Source organism: Nothobranchius furzeri, chromosome 11 (genome assembly GCF_043380555.1).
Source record: "Nothobranchius furzeri strain GRZ-AD chromosome 11, NfurGRZ-RIMD1, whole genome shotgun sequence".
NCBI classification, from domain to species: Eukaryota; Metazoa; Chordata; class Actinopteri; order Cyprinodontiformes; family Nothobranchiidae; genus Nothobranchius; species Nothobranchius furzeri.
In genome coordinates this window covers 51,998,351-52,004,941 of record NC_091751.1, presented here as the reverse complement: position 1 = coordinate 52,004,941, position 6,591 = coordinate 51,998,351, and the positions used below count along the sequence as shown (strand labels likewise).

Below are 6,591 nucleotides of genomic sequence, written 5' to 3'. Positions count from 1 at the left end.
TGCTCCGTCTGGACGTAACTAGGGAGGTTATTGTCATAACAGAACTTCAGACTTACAAGGTTGAACTTCCCTGCCGGAGCCAAAGAAAAGTAACAAAATATGAACAAGGACTGAACCTTCATTTGAATTTAAAAACACCAGATGGTACCCAGACAAAATCATTTTCCATGCATCTAATACTGTATTTACCCAACAGAATTCAAAGGAGAAAATGGTTGGGTATGGATAGTTTGCTTACAGATCCAGAGGTGGTAGATACGAGGGGAGGGGTGTGTCATGTTGGGTTGAAGTCTTTTGACCCACGACATGCAGAATCACACACAGGCAGAAGGTAAGTAATATTACTTATTAAAGTTGGATGAGTGATGCCGATGTTGAATGGGGTTCGGGAGGTTCTGATGAAGTTCTGCAGCAAAAAACCAGAGTGAGAAGTTGCAGGACAACGGGCATAAAGGTAATGAGATTTTGTCTTACGGTTTCCAGGTAGTTAGAGAGAGTTTGAGAGGAGGGCACGTCCAGGCTGGCTGAGTTGGTCGGGCGAGAGGCAGAGGAAATGGCTGGGAGCTGAGCACCGGAGTCCAGGTTGTACTGATGGCAGGTGGGGGTTGGAGAGCAGGCGGTCAGGGGCGAGTGACGGGCTGGTGAGCAGGATGATCCGGTGAGTCTCTTGCTTGGTGGTGGAAGTTGGCAGATGAATGGAAGGTACCTGATGAGGTCGGAGGTAACAGGGCAGATTAACTTGATCGAAGCGAGGTAAACAGGAAATACACAAGACAGGCAAGGTTCTGGCGAGAATACTACCCAATACTGAGTAATCATCCAGCGCTGATGTGTTGTCCCGACACTCCTTAAATCCCCTGACCACTGATGAGGAGATCAACAACAGCTGCTCTCCGGACACACCCACCTGCACACAGAGAAACTCAACACAAACAGGTGTTAGCTCAGCACAGACCATGACAGTACCCCCCCCCCCCCCCCCCTCAAGGGCCGCCACCCGGCGGCGAAGGAGAGGAGGAGGAGGTGGAGGAGGAGGCACGAGAAGCATCAAACTCCCTGATGAGGGACGTGTCATCGATCCAGGAGCCGGGAATCCATTGCCGGTGTTCTGGACCGTATCCCACCCAATCCACTAAAAACTGGCGGCCCCGACCTCGGGGTCTGGCATCCAGGAGCCGATGTACACAGTAACCCAGGGACCCGTCGGCCAGATGGACAGGTGGAGGAGGAGGATCGGAGAGAGGGGCTGGCCACAATGTACTGGATGTAACAGGCTTGATAAGAGAGACATGGAAAACAGGATGTATCTTGAGTGAGGGAGGCAACAAGAGACGAACCGACCAGGGACTGATGACTTCACTGATGGTGTAGGGGCCAATGAACCGGGGGGAAAGTTTCCTGCTAGTGTCCTGCAGCTTGATGTCCCTGGTGGAGAGCCAGACCTGTTGTCCACTGACATAAGGTGGAGCAGGACGACGGTGGCGGTCCGCCAACCGTCGATTGCGCTCGGCTGTGCGTTGCAGCGCAGCACGAGTCTGGATCCATGTCCTTTTGGCCCTGCGGATGAACTGTGGAACTGAGATGGCAGTGGGGAGATCAGCGGAGGTTGGTAGCCCAATGATGATTCAAATGGTGATTGACCAGTAGCGGATGAAACATGGGAGTTGTGAGCGTACTCAATCCAGGGAAGTTGGGTGCTCCAGCTGGTAGGATTTGAAGAGCACACACAACGAAGCATGGCCTCCAACTCCTGGTTGAGTCGCTCACATTGGCCATTAGTCTGGGGGTGATAGCCGGAGCTCAGAGAAACGTTGGCTCCTAAAGAGTTGGCGAATTCCTTCCAAACCTTAGAGAGGAATTGGGGACCCCGGTCTGATAGGATCTCGTCAGGGATGCCGTGGAGTCGAAAGACATGTCTGATCAGCAGCTCAGCAGTAACAGCTGAGGACGGAAGGGATTTTAAGGGAACGAAATGGCAGGCTTTAGAGAATCTGTTGACAATGGATAGTATAACAGAGAAACCCTTAGAGGGAGGTAAACCAGTGACAAAATCAAGAGCAATGTGGGACCATGGACGGGATGGAATGGGAAGAGGTCTCAGTAATCCGGCGGGGGACTGATTGGTACATTTATTGCGAGCACAAACCTGACAGGAACTGATGTATTCTTTGATATCTTTGAACATAGAGGGCCACCAGAAGGACCTGCGGACCAGAGCGAGGGTACGACCAACTCCCGGATGGATTGAAAACCTGGCCGTGTGTGCCCAGTGAATGACTGCGCCTCGGACCTGTTGAGGTACATACATTTTGCGGGGAGGACCATTACCCGGGTCCGGGTCAGTTTGCTGTGCCTCTCGAACCTTCTTTGAGATGTCCCAGGTAATGGATCCCAGGACACAGGACGGAGGAAGAATAGTTGCAGGTTCCAGGTCTTTGTCGGATGAATACTGGCGGGACAGGGCATCGGGCTTAACGTTCTTGGTTCCGGGTCTGAAAGAGATGATGAAATTGAAACGGGTGAAAAATAGTGACCAACGGGATTGTCTGGGATTCAGTCTCTTGGCTTCTTTTAGGTAGGCAAGGTTCTTATGATCAGTCCAGATTATGATGGGGTGCTCAGCTCCCTCCAGCCAATGACGCCACTCCTCCAAGGCCAGTTTCACTGCCAGCAACTCCCGGTCACCCACATCATAATTTTGTTCGGCCTGAGTTTTCTGGAGAAGAAGGCACAGGGATGTAGCTGGTTGTCAGAAGGAGATCTCTGGGAGAGGACAGCACCCACCCCGGAATCAGAGGCGTCCACTTCAACTGTAAATTGAAGGGAGGAATCAGGGCGAGACAGGATCGGGGCTTGGGAAAAATGAGACTTCAGTTCTAAAAATAATGTATTTGCCTCAGTAGTCCATACAAACGGTCTTTTAACGGAAGTCAACTGTGTGAGGGGTGATGCAACTTGGCTGTAATTACGGATAAATTGTCTGTAGAAGTTAGCAAAACCTAGGAACCGTTGTAACTCTTTACGTGTAGTTGGGATAGGCCAGTTGCGGACTGGATCGATTTTATCAGGATCTGTCTTCAACCGCCCACTCTCCAAAACGAATCCAAGGAACTTCACTGATGAAGCGTGGAATTCGCATTTCTCGGATTTCACAAAAAGACGGTTTTCCAAAAGACGTTGTAGAACTGCACGGACATGGTGGCGGTGTTCTGAGAGGGTGCTGGAGAATATAAGTATATCATCAAGGTAGACGGTAACAAACTTGTCAATGTAATCGTTGAGTACGGAGTTTACCAGTGATTGGAAGACAGCGGGGGCGTTGGTGAGGCCAAAGGGCATGACCAGATATTCGTAATGGCCTAGGGGAGTCTTGAAAGCTGTCTTCCACTCGTCACCCTCCCGGATTCTGACAAGGTGGTAGGCATTACGGAGATCCAGTTTGGTAAACATGGTGGCTTTCTGAACAGGTTCAAAGGTTGAGGACAACAAAGGCAAAGGATACTTGTTCTTTACGGTGATTTGGTTCAGGCCTCGATAATCTATGCATGGGCGCAGGGAACTGTCTTTCTTAGAAACAAAGAAAAATCCTGCCCCCAAAGGGGAGGTGGACGGACGAATAATACCAGCAGCTAACAACTCGGAAATGTAAGTGGCCATGCTCTCACGTTCAGGTTTGGATAAACTGTACAACCTGCTGGAAGGTAGTGTGGCTCCTGGAAGAAGATCTATGCAGCAGTCGTAGGGGCGATGGGGTGGTAGAGAAGAAGCTCTGTCCTTGCAAAACACAGCCTGGAGGTCATGGTATTCGGATGGAATCAAAGACAGATCGGGAGGAGTCGGTGAACTGGAAACTGGAACCGGGGCAGAGAGGTTAGCAGACAGAAGACAATGAGATAAACAAAACGGGCTCCAGGATGAAATTTGACTTGTTCTCCAATCGATGTGAGGATTATGGGTGACTAACCAGTCATGTCCTAGAACCACCGGGGATTGGGGAGATGGAAACACAAAAAAGGTAATAGTCTCATGATGGTTGCCTGAGACCTGTAATCTAATGGGTGCTGTCTGGTGGGTGATGGTTGTGAGAGAGTTACCATCCAGTGATGACGCCCTGATGGGAGTGGAAAGCGGAGTGGTAGGAATATGGAGTTGGTCCACGATAGTCTGGTCCAGTAGGTTCTTTTCACATCCGGAATCCACCAAGGCCTTAGTGGAAAAACAGTTCTGATTGAAGGAGACTGAGCAGGTTAGAGCACACCGGGAGGATTTATCATTCAGACTACCACCCACCAATACACCCGGAACTATTGGCGAGCTCTCCCTTTTGGGCGAACCGGGCAACTAGACAGGAAGTGACCGGGTTGTCCACAATATAAGCAAAGCCGGGAGGATAACCGATATTGCCTCTCCTCAGGGGTTAGACTGGCCCGACCTATTTGCATAGGCTCATCAGAAGGGGCAGATACGTGAACTGAACTGGGAGGTAATGTGGGACGGACCGACTGGTTTGGCAGAGCTGGCTGATAACATGGCCGAACTGGGTTTGGGCGATTTCTTAATCTCTTCTCTATGCGTACCGCGAGGCTTATTAGATCTTCTAATGTCTCTGACTCCGGACAAAAGGCGAGCTGATCCTGTATTTTGTTATTAAGGGCTTGGGTGAAAGCTCCCTTCAGAGATTCTGGGTCCATACTAGAGGTGGTAGCGAGTGTTCTGAAATCAATGGCAAAATCCAGCACAGTTTGTTTTCCCTGCTTCAGGTTCCAAATAGCTCTAGATATTTCAGCAGGTGTTTCTGTATGGTCAAATGTGCTTTTAAACTCAGTGAGAAAATTGCGCAGGGTCCCTTTAAGAAAATTTGGATCACGGCTTTTTGCCTCCGCCCACTGTAAGGCGCGACCACGGAGCAAACCGATGATGTAAGAGATTTTTATTGGATCGCTACAGTACGTCTCTGGGTAGGTTTCAAACGTCAACATGCATTGCAGGAGAAATCCCCGAACCTGACCGAACTCACCCCGATAAGTGTCCGAAGGGGTGGACTCCGGGACCCGGAAATGCAAACGAGGTGGCGAAGCAGCGTGTACCGAGAGATCTTGAGCGGCTGGTGGAGGACCGGGAGGATTGGACACAGTTAGCCTCTCATCAAACTGTCGGATCATGGAATCTAGCTGAAATAACTGTTGGTTGGTAGTGGACTGATAATCGAGAAGGGACTGGATGGAGTTCTCATGTTTGGACAAGGTCGTGGCGAGGGCAGACGGAAGTGATTCGGCGAGTGGGTCTGAATTTTGGCTGGATGATTCTGTCATGTTGGGTTGAAGTCTTTTGACCCACGACATGCAGAATCACACACAGGCAGAAGGTAAGTAAAATTATTTATTAAAGTTGGATGAGTGATGCCGATGTTGAATGGGGTTCGGGAGGTTCTGATGAAGTTCTGCAGCAGAAAACCAGAGTGAGAGTTGCAGGACAACGGGCATAAAGGTAATGAGATTTTGTCTTACGGTTTCCAGGTAGTTAGAGAGAGTTTGAGAGGAGGGCACGTCCAGGCTGGCTGAGTTGGTCGGGCGAGAGGCAGAGGAAATGGCTGGGAGCTGAGCACCGGAGTCCAGGTTGTACTGATGGCAGGTGGGGGTTGGAGAGCAGGCGGTCAGGGGCGAGTGACGGGCTGGTGAGCAGGATGATCCGGTGAGTCTCTTGCTTGGTGGTGGAAGTTGGCAGATGAATGGAAGGTACCTGAGGAGGTCGGAGGTAACAGGGCAGATTAACTTGATTGAAGCGAGGTAAACAGGAAATACACAAGACAGGCAAGGTTCTGGCGAGAATACTACCCAATACTGAGTAATCATCCAGCACTGATGTGTTGTCCCGACACTCCTTAAATCCCCTGACCACTGATGAGGAGATCAACAACAGCTGCTCTCCGGACACACCCACCTGCACACAGAGAAACTCAACACAAACAGGTGTTAGCTCAGCACAGACCATGACAGGGTGAGTCTCGGTCTGTGTGGGGGTCAAAGGAGTTTCCAGGCGAGAACAAAGATCCATGGAGTTGGGTTGAGGCTTGGGAGACCAGGAGATCACAGGAGAAGGCAGGTGGATGATGGAGAGCGGGCGACCAGGGAAGAACAGCTTGACAATGAGCAGATCTGAAGTCCTGAAAGTATTGCTTGAGGTGCAGATGGTTGTGGATGAGTGGGGAGGTTTTGAACGTGAGGAGATCCAGGTGACACAAGAAGTCTTAAACTCAAATACTGAGTCTTAACAAAGTCCTAATCTTAGCAATCCTTGGTCTTAGCAAAAGGTTTTGATCTTAACAATAATCTTAACAACTCTTAGTATTATCTTGGTTGGCACTAACTACCCAGTTTGGGTTATCATGCAGCTTCGAGTTGTGTCAGCCAGCTCCTTAAATCCACATCGTGGTTGATGATCCCAGTCAGCTGGACCCACTCTTCAGACATACCTGGAGAGTAGCAGGCTCAAGGGAAGGTGAACAGGGGGATACACACAGACTGTGACACATTCTATCTCCAACAGTTGAAGTGTACCTGTGATAATAAATGTACAGACCTCTCATCTTTT

General features: G+C 50.0%; 1 long non-coding RNA gene across 1 annotated transcript; it reads right to left on the bottom strand.

The window, feature by feature from the left end:
* Positions 1-5,366: 5,366 nt before the first annotated feature.
* LOC107383928 (uncharacterized) lies at positions 5,367-5,624 on the bottom strand. The gene is made up of 2 exons (XR_001572808.3): positions 5,508-5,624; positions 5,367-5,440 (listed from the first exon to the last, which is right to left on the bottom strand). It is a non-coding gene; the product is annotated as an uncharacterized lncRNA (long non-coding RNA).
* Between the last annotated feature and the right edge of the window lie 967 nt (positions 5,625-6,591).